Source organism: Lutzomyia longipalpis, chromosome 2, assembly GCF_024334085.1.
Source record: "Lutzomyia longipalpis isolate SR_M1_2022 chromosome 2, ASM2433408v1".
In the NCBI taxonomy this organism is placed as follows: domain Eukaryota; kingdom Metazoa; phylum Arthropoda; class Insecta; order Diptera; family Psychodidae; genus Lutzomyia; species Lutzomyia longipalpis.
Window position 1 is genome coordinate 28,917,193 of NC_074708.1, and position 13,094 is coordinate 28,930,286.

At 32.3% G+C, this 13,094-nt stretch overlaps 3 protein-coding genes across 3 annotated transcripts in view; 2 read left to right on the forward strand and 1 right to left on the reverse strand.

The window, feature by feature from the left end:
* LOC129791241 (fatty acid synthase-like) overlaps positions 1-13,094 on the reverse strand; it is a 1,176,504-nt gene that overhangs the window by 1,050,744 nt on the left and 112,666 nt on the right. The window lies entirely within an intron of this gene.
* The window catches only part of LOC129789960 (pupal cuticle protein), a 1,201,887-nt gene that overhangs the window by 1,013,432 nt on the left and 175,361 nt on the right, over positions 1-13,094 (forward strand). The window lies entirely within an intron of this gene.
* LOC129789892 (uncharacterized) overlaps positions 1-13,094 on the forward strand; it is a 52,858-nt gene that overhangs the window by 2,451 nt on the left and 37,313 nt on the right. Inside the window, exon 2 of the mRNA XM_055827011.1 lies at positions 2,998-3,127. The gene's annotated coding sequence lies outside the window, so the exon portion shown is untranslated. The remainder of the gene's footprint in view (positions 1-2,997; positions 3,128-13,094) is intronic.

Sequence of the window (13,094 nt, forward strand, 5' to 3'; positions counted from 1 at the left end):
AAGAGGCATAGCGACGACCTTAAAAAGAATTCCATTTGGCTTGTAATTTCATCCCTGTCTTGATTCTCGCTCTCTTTCACAGTGCCACGAGACGTTTAACTATGAGACACTTTACCGAGAGAATTCCGTAGCACTCCTACAAATCATTCTCTTTTCACCGACATAATATTGCTCATTTGTTCATTTACTGCTCCCTAGAAGGCATCAATATCTCACATCATTAATTTATTAGGAGTATAGAGAGGTACCTACATAATAACGCGACAAGTATAGGCAGACGCAGGCAGTAATCAATTAAAATGAATCTTACGATGATCACACTCAATGCATAGATAGCACAACACACATAATACTGTACTATATATTATAGGTAATTGAGGATAAATTAATTTTCCTCACGCATTAAAGTTAAATTACCTCTCAATAAAACTTTGTTATGTGATGTGTTGATATATTGATTGGATGAAGATGATTGAAACGAGACACTATTAAATATTCCCAGCTAATGAGGCTTACTAAATTTCGCAAAACCCAACACATTCGTGTTAATTGATAGTAATTGTTAACTGAATCCCAATAATTGAAAATAATCCCATACTACCTAATATTTCAATTGATATGCGAAATAAAACACCCAAAGTATTATCCTTTTTTTTTAATTAGGATTTCATTCATGGGATCAAATGTGAGGGGTTATATGAAAATAAATTCGAAATTCCCATATATTCGTAAAAGTTAAAATCAAATATTTGCTCAAAATTTCAACGCATGAATATTGAGAAATTCAAATTTTCCAAATGAAACATTGTAAAATATATTTGAAAATATGTATTTTTTATGAAAATATGACATATATAATACCAAAAGAAACTTTTCTCAATTCAGATAAAAACATTGTTTGGGTGATCATTAAATATTCAAGAGGGTTTCATGAGAATTTTCCCACAGAATAGAAAATTGTTTTCCCTGCCTTTCCTGTGCCCCTAAATTATTCAAGGCGCGAAAGGTGTCCAAAATGATACGTAAAATATAGACAAACGTATTGCTTTACAATAATTTTTACAGTATTGTGAAAAAAGTTTGTAGCAGCTTTTTTTTTAAATTAAAATTAATTTGTTATTTTGTTTGGAAAATTTTTTGATGATCATCTAAAATAACTTTAAGAGTTTTCACGAGAAAATTTAATTAGGTCACTTAGAGGGAAAAGTGCTTAATTCAATTGCGTAACCAAGGGAGGTTATATGAGTTTCTAAGAACCCTAGAAAGTTTGATTTTACCTTAGAGATTAAAACCAATTATTCAGAAGTTTTAATATGTAGTATGAAAAGAAACTTCAAACGATAGAAGAGTTAAACGTCAAAAAATGACACATTTTGTAAAAAACTGTCACTGGCAAGGCAAACAAATGTCAAAATGAACGGAAAAATTTCAAAAAAACGTCAAGCGTTGGAAAACAAATATTAAAATTGAAAAAAAATGTGTATGTAATTCAAAACAGAAATGGAAAAATTTAATGATCTTTTTGACTCATAAATCCAACATTAATTATTTCTGAAACTTAATAAAAGTGAATTGTTTGTCCTTAAGCTTTTCCTTCTAACTGTGCACAAAGTGTGTCGAAAGAAATTTCCCACGGCAGAAATAATCCCTTTGCCGCGCGTCTTTTCTTTGCATCTTACCCCCATTGTTTTTGGGGATGTTAATCAAATTTCAATTATTAAACTTATCAAATAAACAGTAGCACAATGTGATCCATACCAAACATATAAGTTATGTGTACGTGAATATGATGGCATACAAAAGTTTCCCATTTGGGGGATTAATTTTGCTCCAATTTCACGGTACTAACATCAAGCATTGTGTACATACCTACATATATTCCACCACATGTTCACCGTAGATTTGAGGACAAAAGGCACCAAATCAACTTTAACCCGGAGGGACAGAATACAATTATTTCACATATGATTTTTTATCAACACAAAAACAGACAACAAAAGTATATTCGTACAACTTTCTCTATAAAAGATTTATGACATGTTTTTATGCATACATTCAGCTCTATCGCTGGCACAGGCAGCTAAAAAACTTTTCACAGAATGTTTATGATTTTTTTTATTGTCCTTGGGACGAAAATGTAAGTGTTGGTTGAGTCTGTGGGAAAAAACAACAGTGTGTGGAGCGGCGCGGGGGATTTATGCAAAGTGAAGAAATAATTGCATTATGCTGCCTATGAAAAGTTAATTTCCATGAAAAGCCACATCAAAATTGAGTCATACAAAAAATTGATTTTTTCTACCCCCTCCCCCTGCTCTTGAACTTTTTTTTTCACCAGCAAAGTGGCACAACTTTGCATTATTGAGGATGGGTATTGGAAAAATATATGTGTATGTATATAGCATGAAAATGTAGATAGAAAATGCAAATAGCATTAAAATGTATAATGAAATTTCTTCAATCAACCTTCCATCTCTCAGACTCTTGAGTGCCAATGACGTGGAAGCGTGGAAATTTTTCAATATTTTCCCATACATTTGCTGCCTTATTATAAATAGAGATATCCTTGATCTGTTCAAAAAGTCTTTTTTTAACATTTTGCTCGGAAAATGTTTTTAATATAATTTGAAAGTGCTCTGAAATCGACGAGGAAAATGTATTTTTAAAAAATCCGCGTATGTCTTTTAGCTGACTAGCAAGGACTTTAGATTCCTTTACGGTGTCCTTAAATGGCGACATAAAACTTGCGAATTACAATCGTTTAGAACATTTGATTGTTCCCAAATTTGCATTTAACCCGTTCTTTTCTTTATACCTTAGTCAAAGCCTTCATGTTCCCTTTTCATTGAAGAAAAGGCAGAAAAGGACATAAAAAGAAATCAGCACTTTTTGAACAGACACTGTTCATTCTTATTTTATCACCGCGACGAAGATAACAAAGGTGCTATTATTTAAAAAAGAAACCTTCTTTCTCTCTTTCAACGGAAAATTGTCAAGTAGCTAAAGGATCTCTCTCACCAATTCACAAGACATCGGAAGGAGGAGAAACGAGTGCCAAAGGAGAGTTGATAGAGCGAAACGTCGGTGTGGTGGTAGCACCAGGAAGGAGGACTAAGAAGCACACTTGAAGGTAATTCCATCCATTTTCATTTCATACCTTAGCACTTGAAAATCGTTTTAACTGCGCGGGAGAAATCCCACAATTGTAATCTCACGATAAGTTCTTTCTGTTGTAAGAATTACTCCTCTTGCTTGATCTTAAACGCACATATAGGCATAAAGAAAGACATGGATAAAATACAATAAAATAATCATGGAAATATGAAAATCCTATTTGGATTTATGCCCCACGCATTGCTGAAAATGCGGAAAATTTTATCCCTCAATCTCACAGCCAAAGAGTTTGAACTCCATTAGATTCCACAATGAGACTGTGAAAGAAGCTTTTCTGCTTCAGAGACCATTTTTCTACTACATTTTTGCTTTTATTTGGAACCTCCTAATGTTCTCAAATGGAATGCTTACTTTTCCCGATTTCAAAATCAACATCAGCACAGATTTTCTTCGACTGTCTCCAGCGAAAAGTTTATGACCTTTCGTAAAATGTAATTCATTGACGTTGAAAATTGATTTATTTTATTTTCTATGGAGGATTCCTCCTGAAAGGATATTTTCAAATGTATTACTTTCACTTGATGCACTTTCTTAATAACATAGATATTTCCAGCTTGAACCAATACGTACTGAGAAATTTTATTTTCTCTCATTGAATTTTCATGGTAGAATGTTCAAAAGTGATTATTCTGTATGATTTTCATGACAAAACCGGTAAAAAGAAGCTTATGCGATTTTGAAAAAAAAAATGAAAAAGAAGAATGAAAAATCGTGAAAAACTTTCCATTTTTCTTTTGGGCTAAATTGTATTGAAAAAATATTGAAGAGGACAAATAAACACAGTGGTGACGTCATTTTTCACATTTTTAAGCATATGTTTGCGACTTTTATTATGAAAGAGGGAAATTTCTTTGTCAATTGTTGATTCTTTTTTTTTTATTCTCTACAAGATTACGAGGGCCAATACGTTCCCTCAAATTAATGATTTTTCGAACAATATCGAGTAAACTCCTTTGTAAAAATATTGACTTAAAAAAGAGCTCAAAATTAATGGACAAAAAAGATTAATTAAATTATCGAGATTGTTGCTTTCTGTGAATTTTTGGAATTATTGATTTTTCCTAATTATAATGTAATATTTAAAATTTCATCTATTATAACTCATAATTCAACCAAAGAAGAATAAAAGGTCATTCATGAGAAATTGAATTAGAATATTCATTTATGCATAAAATATCCATTGATTTTCCCAATACCAAAATGGACACATGCTAAATTTAGAATTGGATTCATGAAAGGTGTAGGAAAGTGGATTTAGAAATGCAAGGTTTATTTATGGTTAAATTCTCTGTATAACTTTGTAAAGTTTTCATGATGAATGAATGTATTTAGAGAACAAAAAAGGAAGTAGGGCGAGAGTCACAATATGTGTACTCACCATTCAAAGTGTTTGGCTGAAAAGCTCCAAATTTATTCACTCGAATGTTTGAGAACAAAAGGTGAAAATGGTTGAATGGGACGAAAAATTAATTTACACATAGCGCATTGTCTTTGTACATAACACAAACTAAATGTTGGGGTATGTTCATTGAGAGAGACATGTTGAGATTTGGTCCATTCATTTTGCTCTTTTCCACGAGGGACTCTACCAAAGTGTTTGTTCGTCCGGCAGGCAGAAATTCCAGAGGACAGTTCAAGACGAAGGGGCAATACCGAAACTCCTTGAAAGTAACGATAGAATTGAAGGGGTTAAAGTTTATAAGGCCTAGTAATGTGAACTTTGTCAGAAGACTCGGTGAATTCCAAGCAAAAGCATTCCTTTGAGATAATTTTGTGGAAATAGAAGCTGTTCGTCGTTGCAGAATATGAAACCCCCACATTCCATGATGGTGCACAACATAATCCCAACTGCAAAGTACTCTGTCAGATATTAACTTGACTCATGCCATCGCTTTAAAATTTTACTTTGAACTTTTTTTTATATTTTCTTTACTAGTTTTTTTTTCTTGTAGAAAATTCTCATAAAATTCTTCATGCTTCCCTCTATGCTATATACTTGCGATGAAATTGGTTTTAAGAAGAAAGGAGCGCGTAATTATTGCTGGGAAAATCCCTCTTCAAGTGGAAATTTTATTAAATTTCACTCAAATTCCGAATAAATGAACCTTGAAATATTACAAGAAATCGTTCCTTTTCTCGTAGCTTTCAGGCGTCTTTATGTCTTTTTTCCTTCAATTTTAGAACCTTAAAAATTAAAACATATAGTTTGCTCTTTTCGAAAAAGGCAAAATTTGAAGTTTAGATTTACGGAAAATTCGGATATTCCGACCTTTCTCTGTGAATTACTTTATTTCTCATACAGGTTTTATTCCATCAGGTATTCTTATGTATTTCAGAGACCATTCTTTCCCAAAAATCACATTGAGCTTTAGACATTTTAGGTCCACCTCTAAAAATTTCCATTAAAACTTATTCTTGTGGAAGAAGAAAGCATCTTTTGTGCTTTTGGGTATGAAATTATATACATATAAAATTTTAATTGAAATTGGAAAAGGTGAAAACAGGTAGATAGTTTGCGTACTAACTTGAAGTGTGCGATGTAGTTGAAAGGTATACCCAAAGATTCTAGACTATAAAGTTAGATTTCCACATCAAAAGGCACATCAACCTTCTTCACAAATTTACAAAATGTACATTTTCACTCAAGAAAAGCTCCGCTCCCAGAAAAGTTTTGATTTGCCTGTCTTTTTTGGAAACTTGAGGGGTGAAAAGTTCCCCCACTTACGGTGAAATAAATACGATAGAGATTGAAAGATTGTGCTGAAGCACTTGATTTTCATTGTCAATTTATATGGAATGACAGGAAATCAAGGAAACTTCCAAATTGTGCAAGTCATTGAATTTAAACATTTCGTCTCAGTCAACAAATCACCAAATTGGCGTAACAAACCATGAATAAAAGCATCAGGTGAATTTTATTATGGGTTCGGTACAATAAGAAGATTTATTTTCATAGTTAGGTATATCATTTTAGTTATCGTATAAGTTGTTTTCAACTCTCAACAAGTTCAATTTCTTCATAAAGGAATTAAAGTGGATTTTCTCAAATACATACGTGTAGGTGTACGAGGGGGAGCTTCCTTTCATTTGATGAGGACAAAATAAATTCTAGTGAAATGAATATCTTAGAACACAGTATTAGGAGGTTTATTTGAGAAAATAAAAAGAACTTCCCTCGGAAATTCCTTTTAAGGGAAATTCTTTTGAAATTCTAAATATAGAGAAAATTTATTTATTCATCGAGCTGCATACAGGTTTCTATCCCACATAAACTCCGGATATTTTCAAAGAAGTACATTAAATGCACATGATGCGGTGCATCAATTTACTGAACGTCGTGGAGCTTTTATGTTGCATCAAACGTAATAAATTCGCTGTAAATCGAATGCGAGATATACATAAAATTTTCAGTTGTTCACTGCGTAGAATTTCCGTCCTCCCTGATGCTGGATGTAAGGGAGCAAGTGCTTTATCGTATTATGCAAAACTATCCCACAATATGTGCAAACAGGGTGTAAACACGAAAATAAAAAAAATGAATGTTTCCATCCCTTGGAGCAAATTGAAATTGTGTCAAATGGCAAAATGGATAGGGTGCGAGAGCGATGGTAAAGCATCAATGTTACCTATGTGCAATTTTTAATCCTTCGAGCACCCTCCAGCTAGATTGAAAATCACTCTAGCGGAATATTTTCCTATCGTTTCCTTTACTTGACTCTAGGACATTTTAACGTTTAAAGCGCTGCGATGTATTTCTTCTCGTTTCACCCGAAAAAAAGCAATCACCCTGTACTCTCAAGGGCGTGGGAAGAAAATTAAATATTTTTTTTCCTGCTCATTTCCATTTTCACCAACTCCCCACATCACATAATACTGCATATCTCCACGTTGCAGCCACAAATGGTCATTTGTACTGGAGAAAAGTTAATTACAATCACAATGGAAAGGCCATTTTATGCTCCACCTACTGAAAATAAGCACACACACACACATTTTTTTTTGTTCATTTTAAAGCCCTACAATACACCCCCTGATGCTCTTAACATATAGGTAGCTAATTTATAGGTTTATCTATCTATAAATTAAAAAGCTAACAAGCACAGAAAAAAATGCTGACATGCAGAAGATTTTTCATTTTAATGAATGCTTTTATACAATGAAAAGGAACTTTCATGATCCTTTGCTAAATACACAACACATTCCAGTATCAGTATCATGATCTGAATGCATGCGAAGAGATACTTAATGTGGAATGACAATATAAGGACATTGTTAGAATATCTCTCAAAACTCTCCTGTATAGGGGGAATATGCCATTGAAGAGGAGCCATAAGTAGAATATTGATCGGAAGTACATTCTGCTCCAAAATTGAATATGTGAGTGAAATGTTATTTCCCGAAGCCATCAGTGTTTCATTTTAAAAAATAAATTTTCCCTTCTATCGAATTGCAGTTCAGCTCTCAAATAAAAGACTTTGGAAATTCTTTTATTCCCAAAATCCACCAGAAAATTCTTCTAGTTGAGACCTAATGATTTTATTGAGCTTAACCGATATTCCCAAAGAACGCGCTTGAATTACTCAAACTTACCCCAAAACTTCCCAAAAGCAAATTAACCCTCCACAATGTATGAAGTTGTCTTAATGAAATAGAATTTGGTGTTGGATGGATTTAGCTATTAAGCTGTCTATCGTCGATATTGATGTTTCTGAAAGTCAAATATAGGTTTCCATGTATCGTGTTGTTGAGCATTGTGTTAACAATATTCTCCTGCCTGCCTTCCTTTAAATAAACTTATTTTGGTTTTGGAGAATGGTGCAAGAGAGAGTGTAATGTAATTAAAGTTGGATTAACATATTAGTTGGTATTTCACATATGTGCCCCACGCCAAGAATTTTATTCCTTTGTAAACACGAGATTTCTGGATCGAGTTTAGCCCTAGAAAATTTGTGTTATGCCCGTTATTCTTGTCTATGCTCGCTCAAATTATGTGTTGTATCATGGAAACAACATAAAACAAGAATTTTTCGGATTGTTTTTCAGAGAATCCGTTTTCCCATGATAAGAAATTTTTGTAGAAAAGATCTTTTAAATAATTCCTTGAGGTTTAAATAAAACGTAAAAACCGCAATTATAAATCGTCTCTGAATTTACTTTCTTATAGGTTAACCTATTAGGGTTAGTCCAGAAAACTATACAAGTTTTATTTAACGATTTTAAGTCAATTTTAAACTACTTCTTTTCAGTATTTAAATATAAAAGTTTAGGACTTAAAATAAATTTTTGAATTCATTACAAGTTTTCGCACAACTTAATACTTATCTTGAAGAATACCAATCCTGATAACGTCTACGTATAATTATTGGCTTTGTAAGTTTCTAACTGATTACCTAATCAATCAAAGCGATACTACATCATTTATTTCAAACACCTATCTCAGTTTAATAAACCTAAGTATGTGTATGAAATTGAACCTTCTATTTTCGTTCATTTATGCATGCGTGTAATATGCAATGCATTTGATGATATTTTTTTATGTCAATTCAATGGAAATGTCAACATGTTGTGCAATCATATCAATAAAACGTGGATTTACATGGATTTATTCTCGTCAAACCTAACGCTTTTTATTTTCAATCTACATAAAATTTATTTGTTTACAATGTAGGTACATTATTTGTTCTTCAATTGAAATTTTATTACAAATTTACTAAAGAAATTTTACACTGAAAGAAAGAACAAATATTTACAGGATATTAAGAAATTATTTTGTAGATCTATTCTAATTCTAACGACTCACGGACCTTAAGGAATACGAAGGGCTAAAATATAGAAATATCACTAAAGTGCAAAAGTTGAGATGTAATATCAATAAATAAGGATGCAGCATAAAAAAGTCTCTGGAATTTATCTGACAATAAAAAAGTAAAATAGTATATTGTTGTTACGAAACTGTGTATACAAACAAAAAAAAAGAACTTTAACTTAACTCCCCATGATAAAGTTCCGCGGAAAGTTTTGTGAATCCTTTTTTTTATGCCAACGGGGGATAAATTAAAATATCACAGCAAATTTTCCTCATTTTCATTCGAGAAATTCCCCACTGAGTAGATAATTTCGATAACTAACTTTGCACTTTTCGTTGTAACTTTCTTCTTGTGCGGATTCGTGTGGGACTATCTACTGCTATAAACCCGTAATGAGTTTCTTAAACTATACTTAATAATAAATTTTCCTCTGTTACCATGGAAGCTGTGGTAGTGGGAGGTTTTTGCAAAGTTTCTTAATTGCCTTTTTTAATTAACACTGGAATTATAGCATTTAAAATATTCAATAAAAGGTATTCAACACCATTCGTCTTCGTTCCACTGTGAGACAATAAATCAATATTATATCTTGTAAAGCGGAGCTCGTGTTAAGTGGAGGGAAAAATGCTTTTAAATTTGTAACAATGGCCGAAAGAAGGGGGAAAGGTGAAAGGAATGATTGATACGATTATCCAAATTTTCAGAAATCAATATCCATCAAATTGCTGAAGTATTCAATTCATATCATGTACTGTCTTATCATTTCATTTTAGAGGGGTTTTGTAGCAACATGTGGTATATGGTTTATCGACAACATAATGCTTTTGCAAACTGTTGCAGTGAATTGAATGTTTTGTTTTGGATTATTGCAGTAACAGCACGACCCAATTATTCTTTTTAAATAAAATAATTGTTGTTAATATGGGCGAAACATTATTGAATTTTTCTTTGTTATTTATGTCATCATTTAAACGAAAAATTAAAACGTTTTTAGCTTCGTGCATATAGAGCTTTCTTTTTTCATAAAATTCGAATAAATTCGGTTAAGGAAAAGGTTTTTGAACTTTTTCTGCGAAATTTCAAGAATTTTCATTGAGAATTAACTTTTCCAGACAATTTTAAAGATTTCGAAAAAAATTCAAAAAATTCTCGAACAATTTTAGGCTAAAATCAATTTTATTAAATAAAGAGATGGATGGTCTTGAAGCTATTAATCTGTAAAAATGCATATTGTCTCTTCGGTCTCTTCCCATAAATCCAAAAATTTTCTAAAGTCCTTTCAAACTGTGGTGGGTACTTTGTGTCTTTTACAATAGGAGATTTATAAATTCCATTTCACCTACTCCAACATAGATCCTTCTACATACATACGTATGTACATAGTTCAACAATGATGGGATATATATGTACTTATATTGAATCTGGCGAATATCTCAAAATTGTATTTACTACCTTCTCATGGGGATGTTATGTATTTTTTATATATACATTATTTCCAGTATGTAAAAGGAAACTTGAAGGAATGTCGTTGACAAAGCACTTACCACCCCATTTGGGTTTCCGGTTTCAGTGTCAGTTATGGCATACAAATAAATTTTATATGGATTAAGATGATGGAAAAGATTTTCTCCTAGAGGAAGTTGTTTTTTATCATCACACCGCACCAAAGTGATTTCTTTTCCTCAAATCATCACCCTTATTGTGCATCCATTGAAAATTGCTATGTATAGTGTAAACCCATGTAGTAAGAAGCTTTATATATAATTTCTATTATAATCCATGATATATAATCCAGGATATAATTCAAAGTAACTACACGGGATCTCCTCTATCAATCTCTGACGTGATAAATAATAGTAAATAAGGGATAATGTTCGAGCACTTAACTATGGCATTAATTATTCAAATGCAAATTTTCATTTTGGTCTCTGTACGTACAAAGTGTTAGTATTGGAATATATCTGCTTATTTACTCCGACAAAATAAATTATAGATATAATGAAGAGTTCACTCACCAATATAAAATTTGCATTGGAATTAATTTTGAAGTATTTCCAAACAGGTGAAGGCTTCATTGTCTAACTTATATATAGGATAGTGTATATTCAAAATATTTGTCCCCCAGAGGGATTTAAGTATTTTAATCAAAACTGATTGGTTCATTTAAATAAATACAAATTGCGGGAGTATTGCCCAATGGAGCTATGTGTCAATTGAATGTGATGTTGTATTACGTGCAACATAACCGAAATGTATCCAATTTAAATGCCATACTACATAAATTCAAAAGCATTTTTATTGATCTTTTTCCTGCATAACATTTTTCCTCTAACAAACAAACATTTCATTCACAGAGTATATTCAAAGTTTGATTAATTTTTGAGCGCCTGCACTGGAATATTTGTGAATAAAAATTTACATTTGTTTGAATTTGTTGAGTAAGCCTTAATCCTTTATGTGAAAAGTTTAATAACTTTTGTAAAAAAAAAGTTCAATTTAATGAAGAGAATTTAAATGTAATTTAACTTTTGTAAAATAAATAGGAAATGCTATAAAAGCTCTGATTGCTATAAATTCAATACACGTATCATAATTATGTATTTTCGATGCCGGTACCTGATAGCTAATTATTTATCATATTAAAGTTACTAAATAAGTTTTCCCAATCAATATGAACCCCTTTCGCAAAAACTTTCCCAATAATTCCGCTGAAATTGAAATAGATGTTCCTGTTTTGAACTTCTTCGTGTTTATGTCGGATTAACTCTGTATGTAGGGGATCATGGGGTTGAAGTAACCCCTATTAATTTCTAAGTTTAGAATTCCTTCTTGGAGAAATTGGAAAAGCCAGACGGTAAAGCGAGAGAATATTTCTTCATGCCTTGTCGATTGCGAAAATGGGAAGAAATAATTCACGATATATTAGTGACTTTATGACAGTCACAGTTTGTGTATCTCCCCTCCCCTTTCCTTTCTCCCCATTTCTCCAACATATCCCTTGGAAGACCCAACCATGTGTAGATGGGTTCCCTGAAAGAGGAAGTGTGTGTGATGATAGAGAGCCATGTGGATTAAATTCGTTGAGTGCGGTTGAAATCATACCAATGTATTCAGTCACACAGAATTTCCTTTGGGGGGTGGTGTGGAGAAGAACACTTGTGTGTAAAATGTATTTTGAGAGGGTACTTTATGTGTATAAAATGAAGTCATCCGAGTTGAGAATACTTTTGCTATTATAAGTACTCAAAATGTGGAGTAAATGCCTCAAAACGCAAACATTACCACTCTGCTATCAATCTCTGAATTTACTTCGCCAGTATGTAATTTAAAAGTTTCCCTCTGAATTCCCCAGAGGTATTTAATCCACCCACTCCCCTCCTTCCACCACTCGTGCCACTTAACATCCTAATTTGTAATAATATGAAACTTCCGTTCTTATACATTTAAAAGATAAATAGTAATTAAAAAATAATTTCATCCGTCACAGATCGCTTTGAGCTCAAGGATTTCAATAAAAAAATTTTTTTTATATAAAAATCTCAAATCTGTATTAAAGAGCGAATTTAGTAGATGACTGTTTGGCATTTTCTCGTACTTTAACGTTCACGTCCCTTTTAGCTTATTGTCCTTATCGCCATTTTATCATATTAAGGCTGTGTATTAAGGCGAATTTCGGGGAAAATTCACCCCCTATTTATAAAGTTTTCAAAAACACTTTAACCTTCGTGACATTCTCAGCAATAAAAGATTAAAATACAGCGTTGGGATTTACTCGAAATTATATAGATTTTCTTCCTTCATAAAATTTTCCACCCGCAGCACAAGCCCGACTTTTCCTCAAAAGGCAGAAAGTATATAAAAAAGTCTGGGAGCTTTTTCCTCTTCATCTTTGCTCCCATTCCCGGCTATAAGTAAAACTTTCTTCCCATAAGTTGTGTTTGAGTTAATTGACTTAATAAATTTTATTCGTAGGCATGTTCCAAAGTTCAATCAGTTCTTTAAAAAAAGTCATTACGATTGATAAAAGCATGCAAATTGAGAGTGAAACTAATATGAGGAAAGTTTTTGAATAAATCACTGTGCGGGAGAAAATTTAACTTTTACACAAAGTTAATG